General features: G+C 45.5%; 1 pseudogene; it reads left to right on the top strand.

Annotated features, from left to right (window-relative positions):
* The window catches only part of LOC144508897 (3-beta-hydroxysteroid sulfotransferase-like), a 97,903-nt pseudogene that overhangs the window by 53,264 nt on the left and 20,585 nt on the right, over positions 1–24,054 (top strand).

The following is a 24,054-nucleotide window of genomic DNA, read 5'->3' as shown; positions in this document are numbered from 1 at the left end:
CGTAGTCCACCTGTCCGTGAGGAACTGGAGGAGTCACTGGACAGGAGAGAGGGTCATCACGGTCACCAAAACCGGCGCTACCGCCAGTGTTGAGGAGGTTGCAGAGACGGTGTGGCCCTCCGATACGACTGAACTTGTGAATATATGGACAGTTCGTACTGTTTTTTTTGCCTCACTGGCCTTTGTTTTAAAGGAGGGGTGAATGTGGTGAACCATAGATGGTTACCACTATGGGTACTGAACCATAGATGGTTAGCACTATGGGTACTTGTACATATGTTACTGTTGTCACTGTTGGGGTTAGGGTTGGGGTGTTTTACCTGTTGGTATTGTTCTGTGGTACACTCCGGTTGGCTCTGCCTACCTGTAGGAGTATAAAGGTCACTGCACTGCCTAGTGACCCTTTAGTCTGGGATTGTATTGTTATATAGTATGCTCCACTCTTGTTACTAATAAAAGCCTTTATTTCCCGGGTACGATCTAGCCTCCCGTGTGATTTAATCGCGCATCAATAGTATAAAGGTGTGTCATGACATTTAAAAGATATGGAGTGAATACAAGACATAACTATAATTTATTCTGAAGAAAACACATTGGGCAGGATTTAATGATCTCGCTCGTTCCAAAAGCATAGTATCCCGCCCGAGGTCAATGGACCTTTCCATGATCCACCCCTCACCCACTCCAATTCCCGCGATGGGTGGGACAGTAAAACCCCAGCCATTGAACAATAGAACAAAGAACAATACAGCACAGGAACAGGCCCTTCGGCCCTCCAAGCCCGTGCCGCTCCCTGGTCCAAACTAGACCATTCTTTTGTATCCCTCCATTCCCATTCCGTTCATATGGCTGTCTAGATAAGTCTTAAACGTTCCCAGTGTGTCCGCCTCCACCACCTTGCCTGGCAGCTCATTCCAGTCCCCCACCACCCTCTGTGTAAAATATGTCCTTCTGATACCTGTGTTAAACCTCCCCCACTTCACCTTGAACCTATGACCCCTCGTGAACGTCACCACCGACCTGGGGAAAAGCTTCCCACCGTTCACCCTATCTATGCCTTTCATAATTTTATACACCTCTATTAAGTCTCCCCTCATCCTCCGTCTTTCCAGGGAGAACAACCCCAGTTTACCCAATCTCTCCTCATAAATAAGCCCCTCCATACCAGGCAACATCCTGGTAAACCTCCTCTGTACCCTCTCCAAAGCCTCCACGTCCTTCTGGTAATGTGGCGACCAGAACTGGACGCAGTATTCCAAATGCGGCCGAACCAACGTTCTATACATCTGCAACATCAGACCCCAACTTTTATACTCTATGCCCCGTCCTATAAAGGCAAGCATGCCATATGCCTTCTTCACCACCTTCTCCACCTGTGACGCCACCTTCAAGGATCTGTGGACTTGCACACCCAGGTCCCTCTGCGTATCTACACCCTTTATGGTTCTGCCATTTATCGTATAGCTCCTCCCTACATTATTTCTACCAAAATGCATCACTTCGCATTTATCAGGATTGAACTCCATCTGCCATTTCTTTGCCCAAATTTCCAGCCTATCTATATCCTTCTGTAGCTTCTGACAATGCTCCTCACTATCTGCAAGTCCTGCCAATTTTGTGTCGTCCGCAAACTTACTGATCACCCCAGTTACACCTTCTTCCAGATCGTTTATATAAATCACAAACAGCAGAGGTCTCAATACAGAGCCCTGCGGAACACCACTAGTCACAGGCCTCCAGCCGGAAAAAGACCCTTCCACTACCACCCTCTGTCTTCTGTGGCTAAGCCAGTTCTCCACCCATCTAGCCACCTCCCCCTTTATCCCATGAGATCCAACCTTTTTCACCAGCCTACCATGAGGGACTTTGTCAAAAGCTTTGCTAAAGTCCATATAGACGACATCCACGGCCCTTCCCTCGTCAACCATTCGAGTCACTTCTTCAAAAAACTCCACCAGGTTAGTGAGGCATGACCTCCCTCTCACAAAACCATGCTGACTATCATCAATGAGTTTATTCCTTTCTAAATGCGCATACATCCTATCTCTAAGAATCTTCTCCGACAACTTCCCCACCACGGACGCTATCCTCCAATCCTCTGGGACCTCACCTGCGTCCAGTGACGAGATAAAGATTTGCGTCAGAGGCCCAGCGATTTCATCTCTCGTCTCCCTGAGCAGCCTTGGATAGATTCCATCAGGCCCTGGGGATTTGTCAGTCTTTATATTCTCTAACAAACCTAACACTTCCTCCCTTGTAATGGAGATTTTCTCCAACAGTTCAACACTCCCCTCCGAGACACTCCCAGTCAACACATCCCTCTCCTTTGTGAATACCGACGCAAAGTATTCATTTAGGATCTCCCCTACTTCTTTGGGCTCCAAGCATAATTCCCCACTTTTGTCCCTGAGAGGTCCGATTTTTTCCCTGACAACCCTTTTGTTCCTAACGTATGAATAAAATGCCTTGGGATTCTCCTGAATCCTGTCTGCCAAGAACATTTCGTGACCCCTTTTTGCCCTTCTAATTCCCCGTTTGAGTTCTTTCCTACTTTCTTTGTACTCCTCCAGAGCTCCCTCCGTTTTTAGCTGCCTGGACCTAACATACGCCTCTCTTTTCTTTTTGACCAGTCCCTCAATTTCCCTGGTTATCCACGGTTCTCGAATCCTACCCTTCCTATCCTTCTTTTTTACAGGCACATGCCTGTCCTGTAGCCCTAACAACTGTTCCTTAAAAGACTCCCACATGCCAGATGTGGATTTACCCTCAAACAGCCTCTCCCAATCAAGAGCTGCCAATTTCTGCCTAATCCCACTAAAGTTAGCCTTCCCCCAATCCAACACCTTACCCTTGGGACACCACTCATCCTTTTCCATCACTATCCTAAAACTAACAGAATTGTGGTCATTATTTGCCACATGTTCCCCTACCAAAACTTTGAAGACCTGACCGGGCTCATTCCCCAGTACTAGGTCCAGTATAGCCCCCTCTCTAGTCGGGCTATCTACATATTGTTCCAAAGCACCCTCCTGTATGCATTTTACAAATTCCTCCCCATTCAGAGTCCCAGCTCTCAGCGATTTCCAGTCTATGCCAGGGAAATTGAAGTCTCCCACTACAACAACCCTATTTTTCCTGCACCTATCCAGTATCTCCTGACATATCCGTTCTTCCACTTCCCTTGGGCTATTGGGGGGCTTGTAGTACACCCCCAACATAGTGACTGCGGCCTTCCTGTTTCTAAGCTCCACCCAGAGTGACTCGTTACACGACCCCTCTGAATTGTCCTCCCTCTGCACCACTGTAATCTGCTCTCCAACTAATACTGCTACTCCCCCACCTCTTTTGGCCCCTCCTCTGTTTCGCCTAAAACACTTGTACCCCGGAATATTCAGCTGCCAGTCCTGTCCCTCTTTCAACCAAGTCTCTGTCACCGCAACCACATCCAAATTCCTCGTGAGCATTAAGGCCCTAAGTGCGGAGCTTTCTGCTACCGGCAGCAGGACTGGTGGCAGGCAGGGGCACAGAATTTGGAGGGGTGGCAAAAATCAGTTTCCAGCCAGCGGGAAATTTGTCTGGAACTCAATGCAGAGGGTCGCCATTGGCGGGACTGGAAGATGTTGCCAGCGGGAATAGCCAGAAAATTCAGCCCGTATTGATGTTACAGATTTAAAACAAATAAGAAAGCTATGTTCCCTTACTAACAATCATATTCAATCATAACAAATGAAATAAAGAAAATTACACTTCAAATGAATAACACAAGCATTATTTGTTTTTTAAAAATTATAAATGGAAAAAAGCTGTAAAATATCTTCAGAATATCAGTGAATCCTTGTGTGTTCACTTTGTGTTTGAAACTATTGTGTCAAAAGGTGCTCTCACTAAGCATGTGGAGAGAGCATCAAGACAGGCTAAAAAGATGTGTATTGTCTCCAGACAAGACAGCCAGTGAAACTCTGCAGGTCCACGCAACTGTGGGAGTTACAAATAGTGTGACATGAACCCAATATCCCGGTTGAGGCCGTCCTCGTGTGTGCGGAACTTGGCTATCAGTTTCTGCTCAGCGACTCTGCGCCGTCGTGTGTCGCGAAGGCCGCCTTGGAGAACGCTTACCCGAATATCAGAGGCCGAATGCCCATGACCGCTGAAGTGCTCCCCAACAGGAAGAGAACAGTCTTGCCTGGTGATTGTCGAGCGGTGTTCATTCATCCGTTGTCGCAGCGTCTGCATAGTTTCCCCAATGTACCATGCCTCGGGACATCCTTTCTTGCAGCGTATCAGGTAGACAACGTTGGCCGAATTGCAAGAGTATGTACCGTGTACCTGGTGGATGGTGTTCTCACGTGAGATGATGGCATCTGAATTTGGAGGGGAATTCTGAATGGGAGACAATACACATCTTTTTAGCCTGTCTTGATGCTCTCTCCACTCACATTGTTTCGTTTCTTAAAGACTTGATTAGTTGTAAGTATTCGCATTCCAACCATTATTCATGTAATTTGAGTCTGTGTCTTTATAAGCTCTGTTTGTGAACAGAATTCCCACTCACCTGAAGAAGGGGCTAAGAGCTCCGAAAGCTTGTGTGGCTTTTGCTACCAAATAAACCTGTTGGACTTTTACCTGGTGTTGTTAAACTTCTTACTGTGTTTAGGAATTTATACAGAGCAAACTTAAACAGACATAGGCTTTTAGGCTCAAACCCAAATATTTTTATTAACTGAAAAATACTGCTAATGCTCATTTTTGGACTATGGCATTCTGCAATACCTATTAGACAGAGAGTTCACATCAGCTTACAGGAGATTTGCATATGTCATCTTTAGGAATACACTTTCCTGAAGTATTCGAAATAGCCCAGTTTAATACTTCCCACTGCAAATATAGAACCCATCTCACCCTATGGGCAGCATTTTCCTGTCCCGCCTGCCATGGGAATCGTAGCGGGCAGGGACTGACCATACAAGGGCCTGTTGACCTCGAGTAGGAATTTCCGGCTTTGAGGCGAGCACGGCCGGAAAATCCCACCCTGTTGTAGGTAAATAATACCTCTGAGACGAGTCGTGAGTCAAAGTACAGTGGTTTATTTTCACAAGCTTGTGGGAGATGTCCGATTCCTAAAGCAGTTCTCTAAACTTCTCCCCGAATACAAGTAAGAGTAGATATTTATACATATATTGTTCCCATTGTTCCCGCCCTTCGTCACGTCTGCAGTTCTCCAGGTTGTCTATCATTATTCGCCATCCTCCATGTGATTACTGCTGCCCCAGCGATTTCTTCCTTGCGTAGCTCGTGTCATCGCGGCAGTCTCAAGGCCGCTGTGTTGTTCCTCTGTTGTCTCAATATTGTTCCTCCTGTCTCAACAGCTGTGGTCTGTGTTAGCTAGCACACAAGGTTACAAGCTTGCACAAACAAGTTAACTGGTATACAAGGTTACAGGGGTGCACAAACAAGTCTTGCAATGCTTTGCACAAATCTTTAAGTATTATAAAGTTCATTAACCCGTTCCCTTCTTCATTCCCCCCTTTTGGTCGGGGCCGGGCCCAGGCATGGCCCCATGACCAATCTAGAACCAAATGTTACCAGCATATGGGCCCAGCTCCTTTGTCAGGAGGCCTGCCCCCTCTGCCTGTACACTTGCGCCCGGCATAATCCGCGCTGTTACCGTTTTACAACAGGCGTTCAATAATGCCATACAAACACAGCAAGCAATTACAATTACAATTAATACAATCAATCCATGCATCAGGTATGACCCCCATGACCCGAACCATTGTCCCAGCCAGCCCAGGGGGCTATAATTGTGGTATTGGTTCCCCTCATCCTGTATTGTTTTCGCCACGTGTTTAATATGATCTGCCAAGCGAGTTATATTCTTCAAAGCATCTGGAATATACGTGCAGCATTCCGAGCCAATTATAGCGCATGTTCCTCCTTGGGAGGCTAGCACATAATCGAGTGCCAATCGGTTCTGTAACGCCACAGTCCGAATAGCTACGACCTCTGCTGATACTTCAGAGACAGCCGTGCTCACCTCCTCGAACCCGTCTTTAGTCTCATTTGCAATTTTCTCTAGGGTCGAGGCCATTCGTATAAGTTCCTGTGCTGCCTTTGCCGTCCCGTAAAGTGGGTGGGCTATCATGAAGAACTGTTCTGTCTCACTAATGGTTCGCTTAGCCCTAAGCATTTGTATCTCGGGGTGGTCCCGTAAGTCAGTGTAATGGTGAATATAGGGCACCACATATGCCAAATAACATGATCCTGCCCAATTCCAGGGAAGCCACGGGTAGGCATTGTTTCCACAGACAAAATAGGTACCATTATATGCAGTCATCCTGCTTACATAAGCGGAGGAAAGGCTAACCGGGACAGTGGCTGTGGGGCACTGGATTGTGACCTGTTGTACCATGGCCCAAGAGTCATTAGTGACATTAATCTACTGTATACAGTAGCTACGGCCAACAGGTATGGTTCCATTATATGCAATAGGATGTTGTACTGACTATGGCCCGGTGGCATTAATAGACTTTCCTGAGCAGTTTGTGAGGAGTATCAGTTGGTTGGACATGGTAGGTGTGGTAATATTCAGAGTCTGGGTACAATTACTCCAGCCCACTGATTTAGCACCACTCCTAGTGATGCATTTACAAACACATAAAGGTGTTTCTAGAGGACTGGTGCAATGACCGCTTGGATTGGCCAAGTCTCTTGCTGAGGTACTCATCCTCCTGAATTCTCTGCCTTTGCTGGGCACAGGTCCCCCCTGGTTCCTCAATTAAGCACTGGAAACTCCAGCTGCACCAGGTTACATTGCATGGAAGTTCTCAATCACCTCGCCCCACCAACAGGGTTGGCAACGTGGTATGGTTAAGGGATCCTGAGCAGCGGTCCCTACGGGTTATCTCCCAGGGGCCTATCCCATGTGTCGGGCGGTTACAATAGACAGAGTCATCGTTACAGTGATGTTTACGGTGCTCTGTCCCTAAATCCTCACAATTCCATCTATACTCTCCCTCTGTGGCTGACAGGGCCAGGATCGTGAGAAGCAACAAGAGAAGCATCCTATAATAACCCGCGCGACCGTTATACAATGGTTCAAAGGCTATACTGCCCGCGCGCAACTTCCTGCGTTTATATTTAGACATTTCTGTTCATCACAAGTGCAAGTAAACTGTCCCTTATTAACCCGACAATGTTGATGGACACACTGTGTCTGTACGCAGGAATCATTCTTAGGGACCAAGGCATAGGCACATCACCATCCCTGCCCCGTAAAACAAAGCGGATAGCTTGCAATATCTGAACAAGCTTTTCCTCCCACCTGTTGGAACCCCCTGCACACAGGATCTGTGGGGTTTACAAGTCCCACGCCTCCCACAGTACCCCAGGTTACTGTGGGAGGTGAGGGAAGAGATTGCAGAGCCTCTGGCGATGATCTTTGCGTCGTCGATGGAGATGGGAGAGATGCCGGAGAATTGGAGGATTGCGGATGTGGTTCCTCTTTTCAAGAAGGGGAATAGGGATAGCCCAGGAAATTACCGACCGGTGAGTCTAACCTCAGTGGTTGGTAAGCTGATGGAGAAGATCCTGAGGGACAAGATTTATGAGCACTTAGAGAGGTTTAGTATGCTCAAGAATACTCAGCATGGCTTTGTCAAAGGCAGATTGTGCCTTACGAGCCTGGTGGAGTTCTTCGAAAATGTGACTAAACACATTGACGAAGGGAAAGCGGTAGATGTGGTTTATATGGATTTTAGCAAGGCGTTCGATAAGGTCCCCCATTCAAGGCTTCTCGAAAAAGGCTGCTGCCCTGTGGATCCAAAACTGGCTTGCCCAAAGGAGGCAGAGAGTGTGTATAGATGGGTCTTTTTCTAATTGGAGGTCGGTCACCAGTGGTGTGCCCCAGGAATCTGTTCTGGGATCCTTGCTGTTTGTCATTTTCATAAATGACCTGGATGAGGAAGTGGAGGGATGGGTTGGTAGGTTTGCCGACGACACAAAGGTTGGTGGGGTTGTGGATAGTCTGGAGGGATGTCAGAAGTTACAGAGGGACATAGATAGGATGCAAGACTGGGTGGAGAAGTGGCAGATGGACTTCAACCCAGATAAATGCGTAGTGGTCCATTTTGGCAGGTCGAATGGGATGAAGGAGTACAATATAAAGGGAAAGACTCTTAGTACGGTAGAGGAACAGAAGGACCTTGGGGTCCGGGTCCATAGGACTCTAAAATCGGCCCCGCGGGTGGAGGAGGTGGTTAAGAAGGCGTATGGTGTGCTGGCCTTTATCAATTGAGGGATTGAGTTTAGGAGTCCGGGGATAATGATGCAGCTATACAAGACCCTCGTCAGACCCCACTTGGAGTACTGTGCTCAGTTCTGGTCGCCTCATTACAGGAAGGATGTGGAAAAGATTGGAAGGGTGCAGAGAAGATTTACAAGGATGTTGCCTGGATTGAGTGGCATGCCTTATGAGGAAAGGCTGAGGGAGCTCAGTCTTTTCTCCTTGGAGAGGCATAGGATGAAGGAGACCTAATAGAGGTATATAAGATGTTGAGAGGCATAGATCGGGTGGACTCTCAGAGGCTTTTTCCCAGGGTGGAAATGGCTGCTATGAGAGGACACAGGTTTAAGGTGCTGGGGGGTAGGTACAGGGGAAATGTTAGGGGGAAGTTTTTCACACAGAGGGTGGTGGGCGAGTGGAATCGGCTGCCGTCAGTGGTGGTGGAGGCAAACTCAGTAGGGTCTTTTAAGAGACTCCTGGATGAGTACATGGGACTTAATAGGATGGAGGGTTGTAGGTAGGCCTAAAAAGTAGGGATGTGTTCGGTGCAACTTGTGGGGCCAAAGGGCCTGTTTTGTGCTGTAGTTTTCTATGTTTCTATCTCCCCTGTATACCTCTTTTATATTTGCCAATTTGTCCCTTACAGGGTGCATCTGATGTATCTACTGTATATAAGTCATGAGGGGTCCACCCAGGGGTGACTACAAATAGAGCTTCTACCGATTGTGCTAACGGGTAACATACAGTTCGATTCCCGTGTAAATGTATGTGAGCTTTGTAAAACAGATTATTTTCCAATCCAGTTAAATTTACAGTCGCGGCAATGCAAAGTAGTACAGTTACATACGCGATTATACACATATTCGCAACGTTCAAATATCAAACCTAACACTATAATTTATATAATCTCCAAAAGTTATATTATCTATCAACCCACATGCGCCAGTTGTTCTTGCTTGCAGTCTTTGCCTGTGTTGAGGAAAGCAGTTCTGTTCGTTCATCAATTCTGTCATTCGTTTATTCCCTTGTGTAATTTTAGCTGTGTCCAATGTTTCCATATACCTTTCCCTCTTATGTCTAGACAGGCACAGGTGTCTCCACTAATTGTGACATCATATGGCCCATTCCATTTTGGTGCAAACCCTGGTTTGACAAGTAGTGTTTTCACTAGGACGCGACTTCCCGCTGTTGGGACGTCAGGGAGCATTTCAAGCTCTCTCTCCGTGTCTCTTATTTCCTGATTGTCTTTTATCAATATGCGCATCCCTTTTAGTTGGGTGCTTAGTTCCAAAACATATCTCCTGATTTTATCTTTTAGTGGACCGGTTTGTGGTAATCCTTAATCTCATTAGTATAGTGGGCAATACCTCTGTCCACATTTTTCCCGATGTTTGTATGGCTTTAGCTAAAGCATTATACATTAAATTCCACATCCCCCTTCCAAAGAAAGCTTAGTGTGAATCAAATAACACTTTGCACTAGCTTTTTGGCTGCAGCTGGACATCCATTCATTTGTATATAATACTATCAAAAGACATGGCTTTCCCCATTAAAATCACATGCCTTACAGCTCCGATCTTTATATGATGTACTCTTACATTATCTCTAATTTGATCATTTGTTTGTGTGCAAGTGCCGCACCACAGTACTTCACAAAATGCCACTACCCTACCTACAAAGCAGTGCATTCAAATGCCCAGCACCAACATTTAGCAGCATTGTGCAAGTTATTACAAACTATGGATTTTACTCTCGGGTCTATATGGCAGTGCGATACTGTATAATAAAAATAATCAAGCGGCAGTTGTATCATACCACTTTACACATCATAACTGTGATATCCATCCCTTTTAATTCAAGCCGTTTCCATTTTTAAACTGAGTTCCAGATCAAAACCCCCGCACTCTCGGAAAATAACAGGTGCCAAATCAAAATCAAAGTTGGTACAATACATACTGGTTAATTGATCAGAAACATTTTGGTTTGATTCTTAACTGGCTAGATTTTAAGCTTTGCAGTGTTTTTATATTTGGCAAACCTTGAACAATAGATGGCACATGAAGTTCCAACGGCAGTACCTAATTTTAACCAGTTACAGAATACTGAACTATCAGACGTTCGTAAATTGCGATCTTCTGCGGACCTTAATACTGCATTTCACTGACTTGAGATACTTTAAACTGACTCATAGACAGTATATTTACCTCATTCTTTTGTTCCTGCTTTTCCTACTTTTCCACAAAATTACTTATTTTCTTCTCCTAACTTCTCAACTAACTCTCTTATAATTTCTACTTCAAGACAAAGGAAAGAGCACATGGTTCCTTCCAAGGTTTAAATCTTTTCTTAACATTAAAACATTAAAGCAAACAACAACAAAACATCTACGCAACCACTTTGAAAATAAAACACTTAAAGAGAATACAGAACGTTGATTAAGACAGTCGCTTTTATTCTTCTTTCTTCCAAAATGTAATTAAACTCAAAACAGAAGTAACTTCAAGAAATCTTATCACTTTAATCTTGAACAGTTTTAACACTTCCCCAGCCCCCCTGAGGCTAAACCAAGGTGCAAAGCATCGCATCCACTGCCTGCAACAAACACTCCACAGGAACAAACAGGCTTCAACAGCTCCTGCTCTCACTCTAATACAACAATAACCACCTACATTCGACAAGCTTCCAGATCACACAAACACACTGGAATACAAAAACTAAGATTTCTCCCATCCTCCTCCAGGTATGCCACAAGCCCACTCTACCAACTCATTGTAAAATTTCAACTGGGGGAAAGTAATTTATTAAACTCGCACACAGAGAAGCACTTCACTTTAATCTGCTATACCCTATTCCACCACATGAGGCTCTCAATCGCACAATTATATCCTCTCTCTCTCTCTCTCTCTGTGCCATACAGCGTCAGTGCCTGCTTGTTTCTTTTAACCCTTTACTCCCCTCTTTGGTCTATCACGCTTCAGACCAACCAATTTAACCTGATTTGAGTCCGTTCTGTCTTTGCAGCGACACTGGTGCTGGTGTCTGTTATATTCATCAGGGCAATGACGGCTTGCCGGTCTAATCCCTTTTCTCGGTCTCGTCTTTTCTTTGCAGTCTCTCTTGTTCTGCTCTATCTCTTTTGTCTTCTCATACTTCTCACATTCCCACTTCAACATTTCCCAAGTTTTAGGTTTTCCCTCAGTATCACATTCACGGATCCTTCTCCTACGTGTATTATTCCTCCCCCTCGCCACCCCCCCCACGTGTATTATTCCTCCTCCCCCCCCTCACCCCCCCCCAGCCACTGATAACCCCCATTTTAAGGATTTTGGGTGAGCTGGTGACAGCCCGTCTTTGAACGTCTGGATGAATGCCCTATCTGTTCTGGCAGCTTCAGGCATTCCTGAGCATTCTTGGTATACTCTGAAGAGTCGCTCCCTGAATTCGGAGGCTCCTTCACCACTTTTAATTGTTTTGTTGTGGTAATTCTGCTCCAGTTAGTGGGAGCATTCCCTTATACCCTCTGAATCTCTGCTTTAAACTGGGTGAAGGGTGCCTGTTGGGCATCAATCTCTGATGTTAGGGGGACTGCATGTGTCCACTGCCCCCCACTATAATCCTGTGCTGGAGGAGCGGCAGGTCCACCTGCTACCTGCCTCCACTTATCCGCTGGACAGGCTGCCCTGACCAGCTGGTGTACGTCTCTCAGGTATAATTGGTGTCCTACCCAGATTGTGTCTAATTCTTCCCAGAATTTAGTGTTTGCGCTTCTAGGTTGTAATTTACCCAGGGAAGCCATTATTTGCTGTCTCTCACCTGGGGTGAAGGGTTTATAGTTTGCCTTTGGCTGCGCATCTGTTCCCCCTCGGGTCACTGGCGCTAAGTTGTGTTCTAGCGCTTCCCACTCCTCTGGAGGAGTGGTTGGTCTTTGTTGTGTGGACTCATAAGTAGGTAGAGGAACAGTTTCCCCTCTCCATTGCTTTTCTTCTAATACCTGGTTTTGTTTCTCCAGTTCCCTCACTTGGGATTCTAATTCTCTAATCTTTTCTTTATCTTCAATCCACTTCTTAGTAGAGGTGACTACTTGCTCAATTAGACCAGCTAACTGATGTATTAACAATCTTGTTTCTCTTTTCTTTATCCAACCATTTCCGTTGTTGGTCTGGCGGGTGGGATGAATCCCACCCCCCTTTTATCATCTGTTTAATGAATTTGTCCCTCTTAGTCATATATTCGTTTATCAGGGATCCCGGGGGCCCCCACTGTCCTTCTCCCGCCATAGCACCGATAAGTTTATACTCACCACCTGGAGTCTTCTATTCTCCCTTCGTGCTCTCCCCCTCCTAGGTCGCTCTTACCAGAGTCCAGTGATACCTGTCAGGGGTGATCAGTTCCCTCCGTACCACCGCTTATACTATTAAGCCGGCTTTTACATGAAGGCTTTTCCTTCTACTCCGGCAATCACTCAGACAGCCTCTTTCTCACTCACGTCTGAACATCACATCTCAGGCAACCTTTTTCCAGACTCTACACCCACTTCATGGTCCTGACCATCGTGTTGGGGATTTCCCATCTTAACAACCGGTCTAAGGCTGTGTGTTAGAGTCAATTGCCTCCTTGTCCGTATGTGCTTAGTTCGGACGTCTTTCACTCTCACACTCTCTCATCATGGATGATCACCTACTGTAGTTTGACCCACCCTATTAAGTTCGGTATTCTATTCCGGTGTCCCGGACGTGCCATTCGACCGGACCCGTAAACAGATCCGGGTTTCGGCACCAATTTGTTGTAGGTAAATAATACCTCTGAGACTAGTTGTAAGTCAAAGTACAGTGGTTTATTTTCACAAGCTTGTGGGAGAAGTCCGATTCCTCAAGCGGTTCTCTAGACTTCTCCCCGAATACAAGTCAGAGTAGATATTTATACATTTATTGTTCCCATTGTTCCCGCCCTTCGTCACGTCTGCAGTTCTCCAGGTTGTCTATCATTATTCGCCATCCTCCATGTGATTACTGCTGCCCCAGTGATTTTTTCCTTGCGTAGCTCATGTAATCGCGGCAGTCTCAAGGCCGCCGTGTTGTTCCTCTGTTGTCTCAATATTGTTCCTCCTGTCTCAACAGCTGTGGTCTGTGTTAGCTAGCACACAAGGTTACAAGCTTGCACAAACAAGTTAACTGGTATACAAGGTTACAGGGGTGCACAAACAAGTCTTGCAATGCTTTGCACAAATCTTTAAGTATTATAAAGTTCATTAACCCGTTCCCTTCTTCACACCCTATATCTTATGAGGCTTATTATGGGACGGCACGGTAGCACAGTGGTTAGCACTGCTGCTTCACAGCTCCAGGGACCTGGGTTCGATTCCCGGCTTGGGTCACTGTCTGTGTGGAGTTTGCACATTCTCCTCGTGTCTGCGTGGGTTTCCTCTGGGTTCTCCGGTTTCCTCCCACAGTCCAAAGATGTGCGGGTTAGGTTGATTGGCCATGCTAAAATTGCCCCTTAGTGTCCTGAGATGTGTAGGTTAGAGGGATTAGTGGGTAAATATATGGGGGTAGGGCCTGGGTGGGATTGTGGTCGGTGCAGACTCGATGGGCCGAAGGGCCTCTTTCTGTACTGTAGGGTTTCTATGATTTCTATGATGATTTCTACGGATCAACATTACACCAGGCAGACTCTTAAAATTGGGATAAACAACACTGCTTAAAATATATGGCAAATACCAAATGGACTTTAACTGAAACTTGCATATTAAGGAATACTTTTCTAAAGCATTTGAACTCACTAAGTTGCATTCTTCACACACTGTAAATATAGAACTCATTTCACCAAGAGACCTCTAAGGATCAGCATTGCATCAGGGAGACTCTTAAAATTGGGAAAAACAAATGGACTTTAGCTGGCAGTACAGTGGCACAATGGTTAGCACTACTGCCTCATAGCGCTAGGTAGCCAGGGTTCAATTCCAGCCTCAGGTAACTGTGTGGAGAAATTAACACTGAATCTTATTCCAGTATTAATTAAGGAGCTTCTCAGCAGATCTGGTATTTAACTGGTTGGTTGTCTTAGACTGCTTGTGGATTTTTAAAAACTCATCATCGACTGTATTGTCCACTGTAAATGGGGTAATTTTGACCTTGTGCGATAGTGTAAAACTGGCGATTTCGGAGCAGCCACCCACATACACCTCTCTCAATTCTAAATTCGTGGAAAGAATTGCAGTGGAGTAGTAATCCAGAGACGTGTGCGGAGGGGGTGGGGGGGGGGGGGGGGGGGGTGTGATTTTCTGCTTCTGTTTTCAGTGGCGGGTTTGGCAGCAGAAGCAGAAAAGGCCCAAATCACGTTTTATGCCAGAGGTGCTCAGGTGAGTGTATCACTCAGGGAGAGGAGGATCATGCCTGGGCACTCCCCACTGGCACTGGCTTCTGTCTTCAATTTTTACTTTATTGTATTAAATATTATTGTATTTTCAAAAGGCTAAATTGCTGGCAGGACGAGCTCAGTCTGAGCTGGTCCCAACCGTGTTACGTCGTGTGATTCTGCCCCTCAAGATTTTTCAACAATGTCCCTGACAATAGGGTGGAGAAAACTGCTGTTGGGGCCGGCGGCTTTAACACTACTTTTCCTTCCCACTGTGACCCTCTGCCAGAAAATGGGAAATTTCCACTCCTGGTTTGCAGATCTGGAGATTTAGCTTTTGAATCAGTTTGTAAAAAGTTAAATGAAACTGCCATCAAAAATTAATATCAATAATGGTGACCCTGAACCTATAGAATTGGCATAAAAGCCTAACTAGTGGATCAACATCCTTCAGTGAAGGAAACCTCCTTCTCTGGTCTAATCTACTTGTGACTCTAGACCCAAAGCAATGTCCACTGAAATCTCCTAACAAGCCACTCATATGTATCAAACTCAGCAAATTGGAAGACAAATAAACTGACAGATATTTGGCTTTGATCAAGGCACCAGGTTCAGATATCGGCAGTGGTTTTTTGACCTCACCGCAAGTTGGCTGATTGGATAGGTAACTGGCTATCTGATCGAAGACAGAGGGTCCTCTGCTCTTTGTGATTTTTATTAATGACTTAGAGGAGGGGGCTGAAGGGTGGATCAGTAAATTTGCTGATGACACCAAGATTGGTGGAGTAGTGGATGAGGTGGAGGGCTGTTGTAGGCTGCAAAGAGACATAGATAGGATGCAAAGCTGGGCTGAAAAATGGCAAATGGAGTTTAACCCTGATAAATGTGAGGTGATTCATTTTGGTAGGACTAATTTAAATGTGGGTTACAGGGTCAAAGGTAGGGTTCTGAAGACTGTGGAGGAACAGAGAGATCTTGGGGTCCACATCCACAGATCTCTAAAGGTTGCCACTCAAGTGGATAGAGCTGTGAAGAAGGCCTATAGTGTGTTAGCTTTTATTAACAGGGGGTTGAAGTTTAAGAGCCGTGGGGTTATGCTGCAACTGTACAGGACCTTGGTGAGACCACATTTGGAATATTGTGTGCAGTTCTGGTCACCTCACTATAAGAAGGATGTGGAAGCGCTGGAAAGAGTGCAGAGGAGATTTACCAGGATGCTGCCTGGTTTGGAGGGTAGGTCTTATGAGGAAAGGTTGCGGGAGCTAGGGCTGTTCTCCCTGGAGCGGAGGAGGCTGAGGGGAGACTTAATAGAGGTTTATAAAATGATGAAGGGGATAGATAGAGTGAATGTTCAAAGACTATTTCCTCGGGTGGGTGGAGCTATTACAAGGGGGCATAACTATAGAGTTCGTGGTGGGAGATATAGGAAGGATATCAGAGGTAGGTTCTTTACGCAGAGAGTGGTTGGGGTGTGCAATGGACTGCCTGCAGTGATAGTGGAGTCAGACACTTTAGGAACATTTAAGCAGTTATTGGATAGGCACATGGAGCACACCAGGATGATAGGGAGTGGGATAGCTTGATCTTGGTTTCAGATAAAGCTCGGCACAACATCGTGGGCCGAAGGGCCTGTTCTGTGCTGTACTGTTCTACTGTTCCAAATTGCGCTGATTCTAGAAAGTAGTGTGTGGGCCTAAAAATGGGCATCGCGCCCGCGCCAAACAGTTTGCAATGACCCTGGTCCCTCTCCAATGGCACAAACTAGATTGCACCCAGAAAGGGCATGAGGCTAATTAACATATTTAAAGTAGTATTTAAATATGCATAGCTTGTTCTATGCCGGATTCTCTCAGCTCTCGGGACTTTCTGACATTTGGAGGTGTAGTGAGATCAGCGAGAATCACTACCAGTCTCGACGAGCGGAGACCGGGCATGGTGGCCAAGCTGGGGGCGTGGAGGCCATCGAAGCCCCAGGTGGTCAGGGATATAGCTGGGCAGCACCCATTGGACAGTGCCCACCTGACAGTGTACATCTGGCACACTGGCAATGCCAATTGGGCATTACCAGTGTGCCAGGGCAGTGCCAAGGGAGTGGCGCTTGAGTGGAGACTATGACAGGGTGGACCATGTTGGGGGGGGTTTGTGCAGGGGGTATCGTGCAAGGGTGGAGCATGAAGTGGGGACATGTTGGGGACCATGATGGGGGAACCTCCCACTAAGCCCCCCTCCCTCTCAGACCCCCACTCAGCCTCCCTTCAGGCCATGTGTCTTGGCAATGCTAATGGTGCGCTGCCCCCCACCCCCACCGGCACTGACACACTGGCCTTTGAACTTGGGCCCCGAGGGGGGGGGGGGTCAAGGAGGTAGGCCCTGTGGCCATTTACCAGTCTGCTGCAGCCAGGCTGAACAGGAAGAGGCCCTCAAGGGTCCTGGAGGTTGGGTAGGCTTTGGCTGGGGGCAAGGGGTTGGTTTCGCCACTCTCCCCTGGGATAAGAACATAAGAACATAAGAAATAGGAGCAGGAGTAGGCCATCTAGCCCCTTGAGCCTGCCCCGCCATTCAATAAGATCATGGCTGATCTGAAGTGGATCAGTTCCACTTACCCGCCTGATCCCTATAACCCCTAATTCCCTTACCGATCAGGAATCCATCTATCCGTGATTTAAACATATGGTGATGCGGGTGTTATGGCTGTATTTAGGTCTGTGCATGTGACTGTGTCTGTTTGTGTGTGTGTGTGTATTTGAGACAGTGGCTGGAATTTTACTGGAATCGAGGCGGGCGAGGCTCGCAGAATGGAATTCTCCGTTGGCCTCGGGCGGGATCTTATGAGCCTCGGGCGGGCGAGGCTGTAAACTCAGTGACTGATAGTGAGGAAGCCAACAAGAGAGAAAAACACACTGACCTCATCCCCACCAGTTACTCTTCATACTTATTTGCCTTCTCAGTGTTTATTGGATCTTGGTTTGACCACATTAGAGACTGGTATAGCCATAAAGATCAACTCAGCATCTTTGTAACATATGAGGATCTGCAGTGATTTTTTTGTATCTTCTAGCTAAAGGTGCTTAAATAAATCATGAAATTTAAGCACCTGATATTACTAATATTCTGATTTTAGGTTTTGGAGGAATTGCATGGATGGTTGATTTGTTTTTTTTTCAAGATTTCTGATCTCTATGGAGGCCAATACCTTTTAAACAATGTTTGTATTTCCAGTGATTGACTGGCAGGATCACATGACAAGATTTCAAGTTTTAAGAATTTTTCTGTAACTCAAAATAAAAACAATATTGGCTAAAGAGAGTTTCAGCAGCAAAGTGATGCTCTAAGCTGTGGAAATGTTTCCCCATTTAACTTTTAAAACAGCCAAAAGTTCCTCTCCACTGTTCCTCTCAGTGATGCCCAGTTTGGGTTTCGCCAGGGCCACTCAGCTCCTGACCTCATTACAGCTTTGGTTCAAATATGGACAAAAAAGTGGAATTCCAGAGGTGAAGTGAGAGTGACAGCCCTTGACATCAAAGCTGCATTCAACCGAGTGTGGTATCAGTGAGCCCTAGCAAAACTGGAATCAATGTGTATCAGGGGGGCAATCTCTCTACTGGTTGGAGTCATGCCTGGTACAAAGGAAGATGGTTGTGTTTGTGGAGGGTCAGTTTTCTCAGCTCCAGGACATTTCTGCAAGAGTCCCTCAGGATAGTGTCCTATGCCCAAGCATCTTCAGCTGCTTCATCAATGACCTTCCCTCCATCATAAGGTCAGAGGTGGGAATGTTCACCGATGATTGCACAATGTTCAGCACCATTCGTGACTCCTCAGATACTGAAGCAGTCCACGTTCAAATGCAACAATGACTGGACAATATCCCTACTTCGGCTGACAGTAACATTTGCGCCACACAAATGCCAGGCAATGACCATCACCATTAAGAGGCACTTTAACCACCACTCCTTGACATTCAATGGTGTTACCATCACTGAATTCCCACTGTCAACATCCTTGAGGTTACCATTGACCAGAAGCTCAACTGGACTTGCCACATAAATGCATTGACTACAAGAGCAGGTCAAAGGTTAGAAATACTGTGGCGAGTGACTCACCTCCTGACTCCCCAAAGCCTGTGTACCGTCTACAAGGCACAAGTCAGAAGTGTGATGGAATACTCCCCACTTGCCTGGATGGGTGCAGCTCCAACAACGCTCAAGAAGCTTGACCCCCCATCCAGGACAAAGCAGCTGCTTGATTGGCACCACATCACAAACATCCACTCCCTCCACCACCGACGCGCAGTGTGCATTATCTACAAGATGCACTCAGCAATTCGCCCAAGATCCTTAGACAACATTTTCCAAACCCACGACCACTTCCATCTAGAAGGACAGGGTCAGCAGATACATGGGAACGCCACCACCTGGAAGTTCCCCTCCAAGTCACTCACCGTCCTGACTTGGAAATATATCACCGTACTTTCGCAGTTGCTGGGTCAAAATCCTGGAATTCATCCCCTAATGGCATTGTGGGTCAACCCACAGCATGTGTACTGCAGCGATTCAAGAAGGCAGCTCACCACCACCTTCTCAAGAGCAACGAGGGATGGGCAATAAATGCCGGCCAGCCAGCGTCGCCCATGTCCCACGAATGAATAAAAATAAATTACACTCTATGTCATAAGTTAGCAAGTAATTCTCCAGGAATCAGTCCAAAGCTATTCTCAGCTCCCAATGACTTGTTTCCTTTTTCCGTGACCAGCCGGATAACTTTGAATCCCCTAATTGACTGTCACAGTGAGGATTATCCTGGAGATTCCTCCCTCTCGCGAAAGATAATGCGAATCTTTCAGCATCATTTATATCCTCACCAACCTGGCCTCTTCAATCCAAATGTGAGCTTCCATCTGTATTCTGCGTGGTGAAAAATAGAGACAAACTGCCTCCATCTCAGATTCTTGCAGACTCAGCTGTCTCTGTCAGGTTCAATCTTAGAAAATGCTGCAAGCTGATACCATCATGGCTTATAATGGATCTGCTCGGCAATATCTAAGACAACGTGAGTCTGTATCCAGGTAGAAAAGCTAATTAGCTAATACCCCATCAGCTCTATTCAAAGTTGCAGTTGAATAGGTAGTTTAAAGTATAACTGTTTCAAGACTAACATCCCTAACACTTTCCTGTAAAACTGCCCCCTTCCCTGCCCCGTGACAGATTTCCCTACAGGTGGAAACAGCTCATAAGAACATAAAAACATAAGAAATAGGAGCAGGAGTAGACCATCTAGCCCCTCGAGCCTGCCCCGCCATTCAATAAGATCATGGCTGATCTGAAGTGGATCAGTTCCACTTACCCACCTGAGTGGGTAAGTCAGGTGGGTAAGTGGAACTGATCCACTTCAGATCAGCCATGATCTTATTGAATGGCAGGGCAGGCTCGAGGGGCGAGATGGCCTACTCCTGCTCCTATTTCTTATGTTTTTATGTTCTTATGAGCTGTTTCCACTGTAGGGAAATCTGTCGCGGGGGAGGGGAGGGGCTTTTTTACAGGAAAGTGTTATCATTGACCACCAGTGAGATCGTGCAGTCCAGCCGAAGTCAGTGGCAATTTGCTTGACATGCCCATCCCGTTTCCAGGGAATCCACAGTGGGAGTCATCTTCAGTAGGACTGAAAGATCCTTCCAGTGGGAAACCTTTTAGGACTGAGGTGTGGTCACCCATAGGATGGTGCATGTGTGGAATTCACTATCATAGAAAGTAGTTGAGACCAAAACATTGTCTGATTTCAACAAGTGCTAAAGGAATCAATGGATATGGGAGGGAAGAGGGTATCAGGATATGGAATTTGATGATCAGCCATGATCAAAATGAATGGTGGACCAGGCTCGGAAGGCTGAATGTCCTATTCCTGCTTCTAGTTTCTATTTTTCTATGTTAAGGGCTGGAAAATCCCACCCTAAAAGTCGATCTACTATCACCACAGCTACTCTGGTCATCATTTGCAGGTGTGAATATAATGCACTTTCTTCCCAGCAAGACAACCTGAATTTCCCTTTAATCTTTAAGAGCCAAACCACCCAAGTTTGTGCTCTGATGGAATTTAGGATACATGACCCCCATCATTCCTCCATTTTACCCTAAATTGAAGAGACAGTCCAAAACATAACAATCTTACAAGCTTCATGATTGTAATAGAACTAAAACATTGAGCATTAAAATTGTGGAGTTTAAATTGAAGTTAGGTGATCATGGAGAACCAACAAATGTGAGAGGCAACTTAAGAGAAGAGTTCAAAAGCATGAGAGACCAGACTGAGCAGATAACGAGAAATCTTTGTCATTGACAGATTGATTGAGAATTCAAGGTGGCTGGTAATAGGACCAAAGATGACTTGAGGAAGAAGTTTTTTTATGCAGCATGTGGTTAGAGTAATGGAATACACTCCCTGAGAGTGTGGTCCAGATAGATTCAATCAGGGAATTGTATAAGTAACTGAAGAGAAAAAGATTGCAAACTTTGTGGAAAGGTTGGCAGTATTGGGACTAGCTGAGTTACACTTTCAGAGTGCTGGCATGAGCATAACAAGCTGAATGGCCTCTTTCTGTGCTGTAACCATTCTGTGATATTCTCCAAAGTCCTGCTCACCCATTTCCCTTGTGTTCATTTACTTACACAGGTCCTTGTCAAACATCGCTTCAATTTTAAAATTGTCGCAGGCAGGAGGGGGGTTAATTGAAACAGCCCTAATTTTTCCTCTCACCACTTGTCTGGAAACAGAAAGATTCTTTTGTGAGGGAACCTCGAACTAGGGGTCACTGTTTAAAAATAAGGAGTCGCCCATTTAAGACAGAGATTAGGATTTTTTTTTCCCTGTGAGTCACGATCTTTGAAACTTTTCCCCAAAAAGCAGTGGAAACAGAGGGCGGGATTTTCCAGTCACACTCGCCCCAAGACCAGAAATTCCTGCCTGAGGTCAACGGACCTTTATGTGGGCCGTTGAATTTTCTGTCCCGCCCACTACGATTCTCATGGCTGGCGGGACAGAAAAATTCTGCCCAGAGTCTATGAATGTTTTTAACGCAAGCTGGGTAGATTCTTGTAAGCAAAGGGATGAAAGGTTATTGGAGGTAGGCAGCAAAGTAAAGGTGAAGTTACACTCAGATCAGCCAGGGTCTTATTGAATGACAGAGCAGGCCTGAAGGGCTGAGTGGCCAACTCCTGCTCCTAGTTTGAATGTGTGTATGTTCCTTTGTTCAGTTCTCTGGAGTGGGGCTTGACGAATCAACTGCTGACTCAGAGGTGAGAATGCCACTGAGCCATAACTGACGCATAATAAAAATGTTAACAATTATATTTAAAAAAACATTGACTTCAGTCAGGCAGCATGCAAACAATTTCATAATCTTTATTCAAGTTGTGGTGTTATATCTTCAGTGAAAGTCTCGTTCAATAGCATGAAAATACTGATCAATGAATATATTAAAAAGGAATTATACTTCAGATTTATAACTGAGCAACTTAATGCTAATTTTAATTTGATAAAGGATCTCAGGAGCGTGAGAGAAAAAATTGCAACTTTTCTCAATAAAAAATTGGATGAAGAAATCTTGGAGTTAATTTTGGATCATTGCAGCTTCAAGTATATGAAAGAAAATTCTTTGACAAACTGCCGAGCTGCATCGAAGCTGTACAATAATGATAGTGTCTCTTTTTATAGAAAAGGTGAGTAATGCTACTGAACACAGGAAAGAACTAGGTAAATATTAATTTGGACACCATGATCATTAATGGTCTTCAGGGATGGGTTTCGTAGATTTTCTGTAGTATTTGAAATGAGAATCTGAAATTAGTTTCAATTGAGATAGATTTATCCAAAATTGAGATGTTGGGCATATTTACAACGTCAAATCATAAGTAACACCATCAAAGCTCGTTGTACCCCATCATAGCTCATTGCATGAATAGAAAATAAAATGTGACTACAGAGTGCTTTCAGTAATGCAGGAAAAGTTGTACAGTTGAACTTTACTTGCAGTATCTAGAGGTGATTCCACAATCCAGTGCTCCCTGCAGTGCAGTTGCTCACAAGGAGGTCATCTCAGTCATTGGGCCAGAATTTTACGGAACTCAAGCAGGCACGCACCTGCCTGAAACCCGCATGAGAAGATGTTGGGTGCTTTCACCCTTGGTGCACAGGCCAATCGGCCAAGTAACTTTCTCTTTTTTAACCATTCCTGATCCAGGCTAGGATAAAATCTTTGGGAAGAAATGAAACAAAAGGACATGTTTGAGGGTTAAGGTGTTATGTGTTATATGCTGTCGGTTGTTTGATGCTGAAAAATTGAGAGAGTTTGCACTATGTTTCTGGTGCAAATGTCATTGGAACAATACTGAAGCTCCTTTTTGTTTGCAGTCGCGTGAACACTCCTTTGAATTCATTATCCCAACAACCACAGAAAAAGGAGGAAAGAAAAACTGTAGGAGGGCTTTGCACAAATTCGGCAGCAGGCACAGTCCCGGGGCTCTGGTTGAGCTGCTGCCGCTGATGGTAACGTTAATACTGCAGCTCCTTGAAGCAGCAGTCAACCTTCAGGAAGCACCTACCTTCAATGTGACTTCTCTGGGCAGCCGCCCTCTTACTGCCCTCCCTAGCAGCTCTCTTGCCTTTCAGAGCACGCATTTCACAGTAACTGTCCACTAATTGGCCAGTGTGAAACCATGCTCTGGGGTTGATTACGGCCAGAAGCGTTTGTGCCCTTTTCTGGGCCTGCCAAATATGCAAACCCGTAGGGCGAAAAATTAAGGTCATGGTTTTGGCTGCATACCTTAATGGCCTGTGCTTTCCCAAGAGACATTTCTGGTAAACACCACATCACATTAGAAATGTTGGTCAGCCGAATCACCCCAGCTGTGTTTCTGGTCCAGATTCAGTATTGTACTCATATATTGTACTGATGTACATTATTGTGCATGTATGATATTGTTAATTCTGCAAACTCTAAATTGATGTGATACGTAGATTGCAATTTTTATTTAATGTCTAAATCTGGGGTTATTTTTTTTTTTAGGAGTTGTTGGAGACTGGAAGCATCATTTTCTTGTATCTCAGAATGAGTGGTTTGATGCCATCTACCAGGAGAGGATAGCACACTTTCCTGTGAAGTTTGAATATGAGGTCGTTGACCTTCCTTCTTTCCCAAATAAGCAGTACTTTTAAAATGTTGGAAATGTTGCAGCAGATATAACCTCATTAATGAAGAAAGCAGATGGTGAGGGGATTTGTAGGCAGTTGCAACAGTTGCAGGGAAACTGTTAGAATCATTGCACTTGGATAATCATTATGACCAGGAGAGTAATAATATTACTGCAGACTTTGAATCTAATACAGACCCAAGGGCACACACTCACACACACACACACACACTCTCACTC

The sequence above is a fragment of the Mustelus asterias genome, chromosome 21 (assembly GCF_964213995.1).
Source record: "Mustelus asterias chromosome 21, sMusAst1.hap1.1, whole genome shotgun sequence".
Classification (NCBI taxonomy): domain Eukaryota; kingdom Metazoa; phylum Chordata; class Chondrichthyes; order Carcharhiniformes; family Triakidae; genus Mustelus; species Mustelus asterias.
The sequence above is the reverse complement of the archived record's forward strand: the minus strand, read 5'-3'. Positions and strand labels throughout refer to the sequence as shown.